Here is a 15,657-nt window from a genome sequence, read left to right as displayed (position 1 = left end):
CAGGTGGGGTAACATGTAGGTCATAGACAAATGCACAAAACAGGAAAGACCCAGATCGATTCCTCAGAAAGGCAGCAACACCACAAAGGACCTAAGAAATTGGCCCCCAATAAAACACATTTGCCGGAAGGGTACGCATTCCCAAAGCACCATAAAGATAGATGCCACATGAGGCTAGGAACACACAGCCAACCAGAACACAGCATGCACACTACATGCAGTGATCACGCTCACCCCATGCCGGACATCTGGACATATTACCTACTGGCCCACACTATGTCCACGCAAGGACAAGACCCACCTGCACACTTTATCAGATGGTCAAATTTACGGCCTTGTGACTAGGCCCAAATTCCTTTTTTGAAATAATGTATTCAACCGTTTTATTGCATCTCAAAGCAATGTTTAAAACGACGATCAAAACTATGTAACTTTGAGAGACAGTCATCAGACCTCAACACTGTACTGAGTTCTCCCGGAAGTTGCGTTTAATTAAACAGACTGTTTCTTCTTTGCCAGATGCCTCTTTTCTTTGATATATTTAAGGTAAATCTGCATTCGAGCAACACTATCATGTGGTGACATCACTTCATCCTATAATGACTGTGATGAGGAGGAGATGGACTAAAAGTGAGGAAGATTACTAGTAAGTAACTGAAGGATTATTGCCCTTTTTTTCTAGGTCATAAAAACTAAAAGAGAACAGTATTGAAGGTTTCTTTGCCACCCAGCCTTTATTTGATGAAAACAAAAACAGGACTGAGTCAAGGATAAAGGACATTTCAGTACAGACAAACCTTCTCTTATATATTGCATTTAATTTGCTTATGCAGCGAACAATATATTATGGTCCTCCTTTTCTTTCTACGCAAACATAACACCAGATGAGCAAGAAGCCTGAGTTGTTATAGTCCTTCATTTTTAAGGTCATAAATAAAAAAAAACAGTAAAGAAGGATCCTTTGCCATCCAACTTTCATTTGACAAAAAGAAAAACAGGACTGAATCAATGATAAGGGAGCCTTCAGTATAGATGTACTTTCACTTCTGTACTGCCTTAGATGTGCTTATGCTGCATGCATTACCACTGGCCTCTTTCCTTGTTTATATTACATGCCAGCAAAGATAATGGTTCCCTGCCCTTTGAGGTATGTCTATAAACGTTTTGTTTGATGAAAGTCTTTATGATCTTTTTCAATGTTTGCTAACATTTTAAATCTATTTCTATTTTACTTACACTATTACAATTTATTTTCCACAGGAGCATTATGTTAGGGTAGTTCTTCTTGTTGTTTGGTGAGAGGCACCACCATCTCCATCACTTATATCACTGTTTTCTATTTAACTTCTCTTCTTCTGATTCCTTAAGTTTAATGTCTCTTCTTGTGAGCAACAGGTTTCATGGCTACACTCTGCTTAGCTCCCTCTATTGTCTTCTGCTTGCCTGTCCTGATATACTTTATACGTTTTAATGATTCATACTGGGCTGCCTTAAACATAAAAAATAATGCTGCTTCCCAGTTCTTCACTTTTATTTCACTCCACGTTTTCTTTTAAAATATTTTATATTTTAGTTGCTTTCTTTGCAGGTTATTCATTTTTAAAATTATTTTTAAAAACCCAGACACCCCCTGGATGTGACCCACTGACACAGAATTTGACAAAGCTACTTATTTTGGCTTTTGTTCAGTATAGGAATTCTATGTGTGTTTGTGATGACAGGCAGAAAAAGAAAGTAGAGATTTTAGGATGTAATGGACAAAGGCACTTCCTTACCAATGTCATCTTATTCTGGTCTAGTGATGATTTGTAAGGATTTCCAGTTGAACAGACAAGAGAACTGAGAACCAGGACAATGATGTGATTGTGCATGTTTGTGCATGAGGCCCATTCCATGGACCACGGGCACTCCTGCAGGCGCATTGGTACTTACACTACAATCAAAGATTTTTCCCCAATGGCCGTATGGGCCTTTGTTGGTTGTCACGAAGCACTGTAAGAGAGTAGACATCAACAATACATTTTAGATGTGTGAAGCCAATATGACTCCACAATGAGGACCAAGAATCTCTAGTTGTAGTTAAATGGGATCAATTTCAGGACATTAGTCAATCCCGCGTACAAGACAACTAGCTACAAATTCAAAAGATACAGTATACAGGTGGCAAGCTGAAATATTTCAATATGTTTTGGTGTAACAAGACGGGATGCAGAATAATAACAGCTACAACAGTGCAGAAACAAATTCCAGCAAATAGTTATGCCATAAGGAAACATCCCTTCTCTGGTGTAACATAGATCAACCATAGGGTCATCGAAATAAGGTTTCTATTTAGGGAACCATAGAAGATGTCAGCATAATATAGACCTCTGTAGAAGTCTTCAGAAAAAGGAATAAGGCCCTCATTAGGAGTTTGGTGGGCGGAAAAAGCTGCCTGCTAAACTCCTGCAGATCAGGAGACAGCCAGTGCGGTCTCCTTCCCACTGGCCTTATTATGAGACTGTAAATGCAACCATAAACATCTTGTGGTCTTGTTACATGATAAACGGAAGGCTTCTTCTGGCCATCTAGTCTCCATGCTCACTGCCATGTTCTTCCCTTCAGGTGACACTATCAGCAGGCTTTTCCTTGCATAATTGCAACAAATAAGGATGAAGCCTAAATGGAGCTGTTCCACTGGTTATTCATTTTGCAGTTCCAAAGAGTTTCCTAGTGGTAAGACTATGGTACCCTAGTGGTGAAGTATGATACCCAAGACTACAGAGGAGCAAAATTAAAATTATAGCTGTCTAGCGAACAACCATATTTCATGCCTTTTCAGCAGTTAATACCATCAGTTGTACATTTGGAGACAAGGTAGTAGAATGAGCTTCTCCCTCGTCTTGCCTTCCTGATTCTGAGAACCCATAAAGGTGCCAAACAAGCAGATCTTGTTTTCCAAATAGCCTAAGGTGACATCTAGCGTGAAAAAAAGCCAGCACATACCCTGCTTTTATTTGACATGACATGCAGGAAGATTTCAATGCTACTCTCCTATTGGTGGGCTGCCAGTGATGCTTCACCAAGAGGTCATAAATACATGACAAAGTCTCACTATCTACTACACTTTGAATGACTTGTATATGTTGGTGTGTACATTAAGACGTGTGCACATACAGGACATTCCCATATTCAGGCTTTGTTGATACTTTAAAATGAAGTACTGTTTTTAGTGTCCATAGACAACAAGAGCAGGATTTTCTTCCGTACCTAAAACACAAAATAGCAGGTCCTTTCCATGTTACTAAAATGAATAACCAATGTTGCGTCCTGTTACTTTAACATCCAGACTGTGAACTACTTTAATAGGAACAGATGGAATACCCTTATTACATGCCCAAAAAGCAGAGCTCTCAATACCTATGCCCAAAAAACCTCTGTACGATTGGGGTAGGCATCAGGAAGAAGCAATAAGCATTTTTACAGAGTTTTCAGACATAGGGACTTTTTTAATAAAGGTGTAGATATAGCTTGTTTAAAGAAGGAATTATTAATTTCTTGGTTTAGAGAATGAGAAAAGCAGAGACCCAAAAGAGGAGTCAATATTTACATTGTTTAAGGTTTTGATGTAAAAGTATCAAGCAGAGATTCAGAATTCAGAGTGCCTAACGATACTGTGAGGTATTTGCCAGTGAAAGATAAAGGGCCTTATTATACGTTTAGTGGTTAGACCGCCCAAACTCCAATACTGCGGTGGTGAGGCAGCTGTCAAGCCTGCGGCATAACCACTGTTATTTTATTATGATGGTTCCTGTGGGCTGACCGGTGAAAACAGTGCAGCGGGATTAGGCTCGGCTCCCTCAGTGAGTCGAGGCCAATGCTGTCTCACAGACAGTGCCCCCAGCACCCTCAGAATGCGCACTGTCTGCCGAGGGTGCTGACAGGGGAGCTCCTGCACTGCCCACTACATGGTTGTGCCCACTGCAGGGTTCTCCCTGTGGCCCCAACTCTGCCTTTCCGCCAGCCTTTTCATGGCAGCGACTCCATCATGGAAAGGCTGGAGGAAAGGAAAGTCATGATCAGCACAACAGTGCAGAACTCTGCACTGCCCTGGCTGACCACGGCTTTCACTGCCACAAACCCATCTGGATCACTGATCCTGATGGTAGTGATAGAGCGTTCCGTACTAATAATTTACCTGTATTTGGACGCTCTTTAGGCCGATGAATCTTTTGGCTAAGTGGGACTCTCCTTACTCTATATCGGTCAATTTAATCAAATCAATAATCAATAACGAACATAAGCAATGCCCTGATCAACATAACACTTAACAATTAATCCAGAATACATTTCGGCGAACCCTGACCTTTCAGTCAGGAATAACCACACCAGTTTATTCAAGGTTAGTGAATTTATTTCCCTATATTAACAAAGCTAGCACAATATAGATGTGTCTCAACACCAGATGATAAACGTAAATGAACATTAATAGCTGTCCATAACGGCGAAACAAGTGCAATCTATGCAGCATTTGAATAACAAGGCATTCGATAATAGCAATGCAAATCACTAATACTATAATCTGTAATGAGCTAATTGCATACATTTAGTCAGCATAACAAGGTCTCAAATTGCATCGTGCAACAAAAGGAATCCTCATCTAACCTCAAATTAGCATCGGCATGTGGGACTTCATGCAAAACAATTTAGCAACATGAATTTAGAAAACTCCTAGCTAGGGATCTTATCAAAATCAGCAGTTGGTTACCTAAAAGAAACACAATGCAATTTTACAATTTTCCTTTCATATTTACCAATTACGATCAGCATACAAGGAAGTCTTCGTCTCACAGGTACCGTTTCTCGATCAGCATGGCACGGGGCAAAGGGGCAAGGTGGACGGGGCAATTGCCTCACGGCGGCAAGGTAAAACTACTACTTCATGCAAGGGATCAAAGTTAAAGTCTCTAGGGCAAGAATCATTTAAAGTCTCTTTCTCTCGATTAGAGAAAGCATCAAAGTCTCTTTCAAAATGGCGTCGCAGCAAGGTGGGCCATAACAGCTACGGAATGGCGCAATGTCGGGCAATAGCTGGTAAAGGCTATTTTCTTTTCGTGCACCTGGTTTAAATAGACAACAGTTCAAATCCAGTAGGGTCTTCCATTGGAGGGTTCATAGGTTAGCTTCAAATTGTCCAATCAAAAACAACAGTTCTCAAGCTTTTACTTAAGCATACATTATCCTTGGAGACGGGTACGCAAGTTGCAACATTTTATACCAATTAACTCACTTTCAGAGCTTCCATTGTCCGCACCTGCAGATTGACCTTGGAGCAAAGAGAAAAATCTGCCAGGCTGGCACGAAACCTTAAGATAAGCATGTGAACGATCTCAGTGGAAAAGTACAGCTTCAAGCAAAAATACACGTTTATTAGCACATTGGAAAAATACGAGCATCTAAACCGTGAGACCAGGCAACTAGGCCGAAGCCTCCACTAAAGTAATGCTAAGCTAAAGCATTTCAAAGAAGCAAATCATAGCACACGTTTACGATTATGGCAAATTCGTGCAATTCTAATACATCACGTTATATAAAGCACGCTTATAATGTTGGCAAACTACTCTGAGGGCACATTTTGTCCTCGTACAATCTTTATTAGTTCGGTTAAAGTCACACATGATTATTGCAATCTACGTTTATGCGCTAATAAATGTAAAACCTTCATTTCAGCTTCATCAATAGTGGCAGTCTCCTGGTGGTCTGACCGACAGGATCGTAATCTAGTGGTTGGAGCGCCAGGCATGCGGCAGTCAGACTGCCACAGCCGTCGGGCCCAATGGTACATCCCAGATCCATTCTGTGAGTATTAATCAAAGCTTGCAAGCTTCTATAGCAGATTTAGTATTGGTGCAAATATCCTGAAATGTGTTTGCAAAGAATACTGCGATTTTTTCATAGAAAGACAATATCAAGACTTGGCTGTGATAGTTATTTCTTTATTTCTGAAAGAAGAATATTTTCATTTTCTTTCAACGTCATTCAAAGAGCTTGCCCTTCCCTGCAGGACATGCTGGTTATGAAAGATTTTACGTAGTGCATTGGATGTGATAAGCAGTCCTCCATGCTGAGCCACATGAAGCCTGCATTTTCTATTTGGGGAACCAATACCCAGTGAAGTCTTGTGTCTTCTCCACCAGAATTTCTCTTACGTTTTTACGTAGCTCTCTTACGAGACCGAGACTCAACACGACCCTTGACGATCTAAAGTTATGAGAGCTGTTACATAATAGGCCTTTGGACAAATTCCTCCCTTTGGAGGTGGAGCACGTTTTCCCATGTGTCCTGGAAAGTGACTTGTGGTACAAGATGCACTTGGAACTTTAGCACCAATAATCAAGGAACACATATCCCAGCCCCTGAATTGTTAGAGGTTCATTACAGATTAGTCACACAAAAGCTTCCTCACCTTTATTGGTACCAGTTTCAGTACTGGAGCCTTTTGGGGAGATTCTTCTGGGTCTAGTGAAATCACCAAGAGACAGATTAAGGAAAAGAAGCTCAAATCAAGGCACAGTTTGATACTGATCACTTTTGTTACTTTTGTCTCTAACCTGTAGTCTATTTCTTCCTCTAGTCTTGATTTTTTTACAATGCAGATATTTCTTTTCAGCTTTATCACATTATGTTTCAGAATTAATAAGTATTTCTTCTGAAGATGAGTTTGACGGAATGTAGCATTTGTCCTTACCATATTGGTAAATGTTTAGTACTTCAGGTAGAGGAAGTATTCTCTTGTAGAACTGGACTTTCCAAATGTGACCCACAGTAAGTTATTCTTTGAGCAGGACTCTACATTTTCTAATTTAATTCCAACTCCATCTGTTTTCTAATGAAGATTTAGGTTCCCAGACCTGTAAAATGTTACTCTTACTTGAATGCTATTTCTGTCACTACTTTAACACCTTTCTTTCCTTCACTGCTGGGAGTGGGCTTACAAGAGATATTGCTATTTCTCGAGTGCCCTGCAGTTTATAGTTTATGACCAGTTTTTGCTGGACTTCTTTCTTGCATAAAAAACACATACCAATGCCAGGCTACATCTGTTTGCTATTTCTCAGGATTGAATATTGGCCTATCTTAATCCAGTAAAGGTGGTCATCACGTTCTCTAGAACAGCCTTTATTTGTAACAGAAACCACTGCGATGGATCATTATGCACCTGCCTGGTCCAGGCTCGTTTAGGCCCATATTTATACTTTTTTGCGCCACATTTGCGTCATTTTTTGATGCAAAAGCAGTGCAAACTTACAAAATACAATTATATTTTGTAAGTTTGCGCCACTTTTGCATAAAAAAATGACGCAAATGCAGCGCAAAAAAGTATAAATATGGACCCTAGAGTCTTCTATTCGACAGTCTTTAAAAAAAACTCTCCATGATGAGCCATAGTCAGATGTGCTTACTGCAGCCTTACGGATCAGGAAAAGTCTTGCTCCTCGAACATCAGTTTTGGGCGAAGGGATAAGAATCTAAAGGTAAAAGTTTCTTTGAAAGCTACTGCCTTTTGCTTAGGCAAAAAATGCAGATTCTGTTATAGCAGCGAATAGCTCACATTACTGAGAAACCTGACAAATTTGTAGTGTGTCCACGTCTGAATGCTGTATAGGAAGTCCTCTTTTGGTTCAATGGTAAGAAAGCGGTATTACAACTCCTGCAAGATAAAAATGTCATACCTGACACAAATAATAGAGTTAAGAGTGGGCCATTTGCATACAGAAATAGGTCTGGTTGCATGCACATTCCCTTTACTGTGAAAAATTCACAAATTTACCATTTGATGGTGACATTTGATTTTCTACATCTACACTTTAGCTCCTGGAAAAGAGCAAAAATCTCACAGCTAAAGAGTGACTGTAAATTTGCCAAAGTTCATACAGGTTTTCCCCAAATTTTAAAGCAATGCAGCATTACAAAATAAAAAAGCAGTCAGCTGACAAAAAGCATAGATTTTCTGCAGGGTTATCCCAAAACCACCTGTTTTTGATCCTGTGCTGAATTTCGTTTTTGCTGACTTTAGGACTCTGGACACTTTACCACTGCTAACCAGTGCTAAAGTTCATATGCTGTCTGTCTGGATTGTATTGGTGATTGGTTTGTCCATGACTGACATATTTGATTTACTGGTAAGTCCCTAGTATAGAGCACCACGTGTGCCCAGGACCTGTAGATCACATGTTAAGAGTGGGCCTGCAGCACTGATTGTGCCACGCACATGAGTAGCCCTGTAAACATATCAGGCCTGCCATTGCAGTGCTTGATTGTGCAGTTTTTTAACTGCAATCTCATCCTGGCAAGTGCACCCACTTGCCGGGCCAAAACCTTCTCTTATGCTACATGTAAGTCACTCCTAATGTAGACCCAGCACAGCCCCATGTGAATGGTGCAGTACATTTAAAAGTTAAGACATGTATGGGTGTGTTTTACATGTCCTCATAGTGAAATACTGCTACATTTGTTTTTCACTATTGCAAGGCCTGTGTCTCTCATACAGTAACACGGGGATTGCCTTGAAATATCTTTTAAGTGTAATTTCCCATTGGGAGCAGTTAGAGATGTGGAGTCTGGGGTCTCTAAACTCACAAATTAAAACTACATCTTTTGGTGAAGTCGTTATTTGAATTGTATGCTTGAAAATGCCACTTTTAGAAAGTGGGCATTTATTTGCTTAACCATTCTGTGCCTCTGCCTGTCTGCTGAATACACGTCTGGGTCAGGATGACAGTTGGGCTGTTTGTGAATTCACTCTAGATAGTCACACAAATAGAGATGAGGTGTGATCTGTGTATCGTGATGGGTCTTTCTGGAATAGAGTGGTGGGAGTGGCTGATACTTGCGCTTGAATAGGGCTGTGTCTGGCCTTACACACAAAGCAGACTCCAACTCTATGGAGGGTGTCTGTTGCCAGGGCAGGAAAGGCTTTGTCTTGTGAACTACAAAGACTTTTCTTTGAAGCTTCCCTACTTCATAGACAGACATGGGTATAAGTATAGGTACTGGACCTCTGATCCCACAAAGTTAGAACACTTCTGGACTGAGGACATTCTGCCAGGAAGAAGAGCTAAATGCCATAGGAGGAACTGTCAATCTGCCTTTTGCTTTGTTGTGCTGGCATACTGCTTGCTGTCCTGGGAGTGAAAGGACTGGATTTTGCTTTCTACATCCTGCTTTCCAAGGTTCTCCAAGGGCTTGAACTGAGTTTGCCTCCTGCTAAGAAGTCCCAGGGACAACAAAGACTTAATTTGCCGGTACCTGGGCACTTCTGCTGAGAGTCTTGACTTGCCAAGTGGTGCCAACTCCAGTCCCTGGGCAATTGGAAGTGTAAACTGGTGACCTGAAGGGGGAAATCTAGGCACCAACATGCTGCTGCTGAAAAATCGATGTAGCACCTGCCCTGCGGCTGGAGACTAGATGCAGTGCCTGTTTCAACACAGCCCATTCAAAACAGAGCGTCTGGATTTTCAACGCATCATCCCCAGGTTGTCAGTTTCTTACCGACTCAGCACCTAATTAAGTAACCAAGGCTGCATGTCCGGAAATCAATGCGTCGCCTCTCCTGTGGGGAAAGAATCGATACATCACCTCCCCTGCTCAGTAAGGAACTGATGTAACGCTTTGCTTTTTGGCACCACACGTCGTCTGCGGCCCACATTGTCTTTGCTTTTGATGCATCCAAGGTACTTTTTGCTAAAAAGATACAATCATTGATTCCTATGGATTAAGACTCATTTCAACCTTTAAAAAGTGATATCTTTACTTGTGTATGCTGGATTTTTGTCATTTTCAGGTAAATATTGGTTATTTTCTTAAACTGGTGTGGAGAACGTTTGTGGTGATTTCACTGTATTACTGTGTGTGTGCACAAATAATTTGCACATTGCCTCTGAGATAAGCCTGACTGCTCGTGCCAAGCTACCAAGGGGATGAGTAGGGGTAATCTTAGCTGTGTGGTTTTCTTACCCTGACTAAAGTGAGAGTTCCTACTTGGACAGGGTGCAAACCACTTCCAATTAGAGACCCCATTTCTAACAGTAACATATAGGGATCTAAAAGATAATGGTGGTCATTCTGACCCTGGCGGTCTTTGACCGCCAGGGCGGAGGACCGCGGGAGCACCGCCGACAGGCCGGCGGTGCTCCAATGGGGATTCCGACCGCGGCGGTAAAGCCGCGGTCGGACCGGCACCACTGGCTGGGTCCCGCCAGTGTACCGCGGCCCCATTGAATCCTCCGCGGCGGCGCAGCTTGCTGCACCGCCGCGGGGATTCCGACCCCCCCTACCGCCATCCAGATCCCGGCGGTCGGACCGCCGAGATCCGGATGGCGGTAGGGGGGGTCGCGGGGCCCCTGGGGGCCCCTGCAGTGCCCATGCCACTGGCATGGGCATTGCAGGGGCCCCCGTAAGAGGGCCCCTACATGTATTTCACTGTCTGCTGCGCAGACAGTGAAATACGCGACGGGTGCAACTGCACCCGTCGCACAGCTTCCACTCCGCCGGCTCGATTCCGAGCCGGCTTCATCATGGAAGCCTCTTTCCCGCTGGGCTGGCTGGCGGTCTGAAGGCGACCGCCCGCCAGCCCAGCGGGAAAGTCAGAATTACCGCCGCGGTCTTTCGACCGCGGAACGGAAACCTGACGGCGGGACTTTGGCGGGCGGCCTCCGCCGCCCGCCAAGGTCAGAATGAGGGCCAAAATGTCATGAAACACAAATCCCGTAAATTGATGAACTGAAACTGTCCAGTCCAATGGATTTTTATCATACCCTGTTTGTTGCTTATGTCATGATGTCTTTCAGTATTTAACATTTTAATGGAGCTAGGATAATATTGCCATAGAAGCGTACAGTAGGGTTATTGGTTGCCACAGACTGCCTGTCTAGGGTTTTCACATTATTATGAGAAGGAAGTATCCCTTTTCGGAAAAAGGAAGCACAATTTCCAATACAATGTTGTTCCAAACTAGGAGGTACTCTGTTTCCCATTCCTTGTGGACTAATGAGCCACGCTCAGGTTTTACAGTAGTTTTCAGGAGGTGGAATGTCTTCTGCTGAGTAAGACTACATTCACTGTGGCCTGATCTATAATTTACTTTACTGGCACTGTTATGTTGTCAGGGTGCAGTGGGGATATTATGTGCATTGGAGAGAGACAAGGTTAGTAAGTTATACAGAATACAGAAGTGGGTACCTCAAAGAGCAGTGATGCCAAATCCGCACAAGGTTGTAAGGCCCTCCTTGTCAGATGCAACATTACCTCAGCCTTCTAATACAGACAATCACCTAGCAATGGAACTATCCCAGACACCTTTCCCAACCTTCTTACACTACATTCAAACCTTTGCCTCCTTGAACTGAACCATATTAACATGCTTTAATATCATCGGAACTCTCTGTAAAGGCTTCCCTTACATCCCAGTGCCAGCACGTAAATCAGGTGTATTGGCCCTGATTTCCTGAAGACTTCCTTATTGTTATGCACTTTACTTAAACATCAATAAGTCGTCTCTGAACAAGCTGCAAACTGTTCAGAATGCAGCAGCAAGACTGATAATTGGTACCCTCAAATTTCAGCCAGTCTCAGCAGAACTGTGCAAGCTTCATTGGATCCCTGTAAGGAAAAGCATCATGTTTAATGCCTTGTGCATTGCACACAAGGCCTTAGATAGCTGAGGGCCTAAAGCCATCCGAGCAATGTGTCACTCGTATATGCCAACCAGATCGCTTTGCTCAGCAACTCAGAACCTAGTGGTGGTTTTCAACTTTTGAAAGTCAGATGGGGAGGACGAATCTTCTCGTTGGCCACTGCTAAGCTATGAAATTCCCTTCCTCGCCACCTTTCAAGCCTCAAAAATGTCACTTGGCCTTTAGGAAAGCCGTTAAAACCTGGCTCTTTAGTCTCTAAGCTTCATGACCTTACTGGGGGTCCTAGTGTGATGGTCTGCCCCTGCCTTCTGGTCTAGCATTGTCTTTAGTGCCTTGACACCTTCAGTTAATCATTTCATTTGATGACCTGAACGTGTGGTTAATACAACAAATAGATTTACACAAAGGAGATAAATTAACATTATTATTATGAAAATAGTAATTAATCACTGGATAGATTTCTACTTCATTTAGGTTTTTTATTTTCCTTTTCTTAATGTATGTCTCTTTTGGCATTACTCCCATATACATACAACAGAAAAACACAACCAATGCCCTTATTTACACACCATATACAAAGCCCTTTTATGCATATATACTCTAACATATATTTAGTGAACTAATTTAAAACAGCAATCTATTGCACCACACTTTTCCATTTAACAGTTCATAAGCAAATCCGCTGCTAAGCTTTCCTCAGGCAAGCAGTCTTTGGAATGAGGTAGTCCTTGTTTTAGTACCAACTTTAGTAGGATATTACTTCCTGTTGTTCATGTCTGGTAATCTCATATTCTTCCTTTTTATTTAATAATTAACTTGATGCTCCTCATTATTGTGGTCAATGCGTTTCAGCCTTACATATGGCCTTATCAGGACATCGGAAAAGGTGCCTATATGTACAATATTACACAAATTTACACAAAATTACATACCCATATTGTTTTCAAAAACGTGTGGTTTGGCAATCACAGTATGTCTCACTCCAGAACGATTCTCACTGGCCTGGACACACTCAACCTATATCATTTTATCCCCAAACTCGCACACAATGCAGGACACATCTTAGATGTCATTTTCACCAACCCATACCTAGTCATGTTCCAAAGTTTTACTCCAGTCAAATGGATACACCCCCACCTGGTGGACTTCCAACACAACACACCACAACCCTCCCTAGCTCTACTCACCTTACCTGCAATCATATCGACCTTCGTACAAACTGACTTTTGAGGACCTAGAAACCCAGGTTACCTCCAACAAAGATTTGGACACAAATAATTCTAATAAAAACTCTATGGATGGTCCCATGAAACATTTTATATCTTAACAGCCCTAAAACATCTAAACATGAAAACAAAAACAAGGCCCATGGGTGAATGCAGAATTAAAAAGATAAAACAACAAACTGGTATACTTCAATGCACTTGTCTCAAAATAAATAACCCTCAAGGCATACACAGTTGGTGCAGCAGAGAATTGGTTGTTTCCTTTGACATCACAATGTTGATCTGTACATGACCATGACTATATTAACCTTTCAATGTATGAAGTTATTACAAAATAGCTGTGAAGTGGTGCACTTGAAAGTCCAAATCAAGGTGTGTTCACTGCAGTGTAGAATGCAAAAATGTGTGGTATATCCATATTTACTGTAACCATTGATTTTGATTTTGTATTGATCATGACATTTATTGAGAGTGGTTACACCTGAAACAATAATGAATGTAGTACCCAATGTGCAATGAATGTCGTAGGCTAATTTAGAAAATGTAGTTTCTCACCATATTTACTGAGGTGTATTAATAAGTTAATTCATGAATTTAAATAAGAATTTAATTAAGAATTTTGTTAATAGTTGTATCTTTGAGAAAGTTTATGTGTTTGATTAAAATGAATAAGTGTGCCATTTAATTTCTGCTATGGTTTGCTCCTGTAGGTTTGCTAGGCCTCATACTTCATTAATGTGGGAACACTTTTTCTTTTCTGCTAAAGTGTAATTTCTTTCAGATTCTATTCACATGAAAATGTTAGTTTGGAAAAAGATGTACTATTGTTTCACTGATAGAGAGCCTGAGAAATTAATCTTGAAGACATCACATGGAGAAACAAAGAATGAGAGGTCTAACCTGATTCATAACTGTTGTAACAGTTGTCCAGGAGAGCAAGGATGGATATGCTCCCATGACAGTCCTGGGAACTTACCTGGATGTTGCAGATGACTGTCATATGATGTGAAATGATTGGACAAAGAAATAAATCTTCCAATTCATATGGCATTACCAATGGACAAATCATATTTCAATTTGGACTTTAATTTATCGTTTCAGTTATTTTCAGGAGAAGATCCCCTTGGACTTTTGAGAGGTACAGACCTCTTTTCCCTTACCCCGCACTTTCCTAAGTGCTTGCTGAGAAAACGTAAACTTTTCTTAACCCATGAGTAGACGCTTGACCGAGATTCTGACATGGTGACACCTTTCCTTTACTTACTTTTTGCCAACTTTAGTTAGCCTCATTTTGCCCGATTCCCAATTTTCATTTTGTCCTTTATTTCCTTTTTACTTTTTACCCCTGTGTTTAGTGGCCCAGCTCATGTGAATTAGTGACATGCTGACTTGGACGATTCCCATTATTTTAGCTAGCTTATATAGTTGATTCCTGTTTGTACTAATGCTTAGACAAGTTGGACAACACCGATTTTCAGAGAACCAAGTGATGCTATTATTGTTTTGCATAACAGTGATTCAGTGTTTCGTATGTTAGATATTAATCAGAATGCATTTCTTCCAGTGGTTTGGACACCCAATGGTGTCACTGTACCTCTACAGCCTGTTTTTGAGAATTGTTTACATTAACATGAGTATTAATCTGTAATAAAACACTTTTTAACTTTATTTCCGATCTAGATTTTTATTCTGTGGCCAAATTGGTTGCACTCTACATTAAATGTTGAGTGATGTTATGCTGAAATGCTCTTACCCCTTGCTGAGGTTGAAAAGATTGGTTGCCCTTGGTTAGAGCATACCTGAAATGCTATATCAAATCTGGTAGCAGAGGTCTGGTTTCTCCAACTGGGGTGAAGACCATAATCAAAGAGAGTAATAGGGATTTAGGGAGTCCTCTTATGAAATTGTCCAAATCCAGCCTAAATTCTGATCCCATGGTTCGCTCAGAGGATTAAAGGAGTTCCAGAATCATTGCTTTGCAGCAGATGTGTGAGTATTAATATGGTTTGCGCTTTGTACTGCTTTTTCTTAACATTGTGGTGAAGTGTGATGTTGTAAAGCATTTTGCAGAGCTTTTGAAGTTCTTGTGTGAATGTGGCGCGTACTGCTAAGAAGCTGTGTTGTTTACTGGGCCCTGCGTGGCCTAAGATCCTGGGAAATACACAAATGAAGAAGACATTTGGTTAATTTATTTTTATTGTCATTGTGAGGTAAATGGTCATGAGACATCGTCGACAGTAGCATTCCTGCTGTGAGTGTGAGAGGCTGGTATTAGTAAATCTTGAGTGCGCATAGAGAGGGACTGTATCAATCTAAGTGAGATCTGCTGGTTGACTCTCATTCCCCGTATAGCTGTGAAAGCATAGTTAGAAAATGTATCTCTATCCCGCTTTTGAAGTGTTTATTTTCTTAATCCTTTAGTGGAGCAGACAAGGTTGTTTATTTTTACTCACATTATTTTGCATTTATGGTTGTGTAAAAGACTGACTGTGAGCAAAATTGTAAAGGAGGGTGAACTGCTGGAAGGAGTGAGATTGACATCATATTGTTCTACGCTGGTATAGGTCAGCTGGTGTGAAGCTGCACTTGTATGGGTGGACTACATCACAGAGTATCGTGCTGCTACTGGTTGTGAAAGCTGAATAGATAATTGTGGGTACATAATTGCTTCCTGATTGTGAATGAAAAGTAAATTGTGAATCATTGTAATTTGACTGAAAATTAAGTTCTTTAAAGCATCAAAACATTTGATAAAA

At 41.2% G+C, this 15,657-nt stretch overlaps 1 protein-coding gene across 1 annotated transcript in view; it reads left to right on the top strand.

Moving 5' to 3' along the window:
- LOC138248718 (ADP-ribosyl cyclase/cyclic ADP-ribose hydrolase 1-like) overlaps positions 1 to 15,657 on the top strand; it is a 367,725-nt gene that overhangs the window by 22,104 nt on the left and 329,964 nt on the right. The window lies entirely within an intron of this gene.

The sequence above is a fragment of the Pleurodeles waltl genome, chromosome 1_2 (genome assembly GCF_031143425.1).
Source record: "Pleurodeles waltl isolate 20211129_DDA chromosome 1_2, aPleWal1.hap1.20221129, whole genome shotgun sequence".
Taxonomy (NCBI): Eukaryota; Metazoa; Chordata; class Amphibia; order Caudata; family Salamandridae; genus Pleurodeles; species Pleurodeles waltl.
This window is presented reverse-complemented; position numbering and strand designations above follow the sequence as displayed.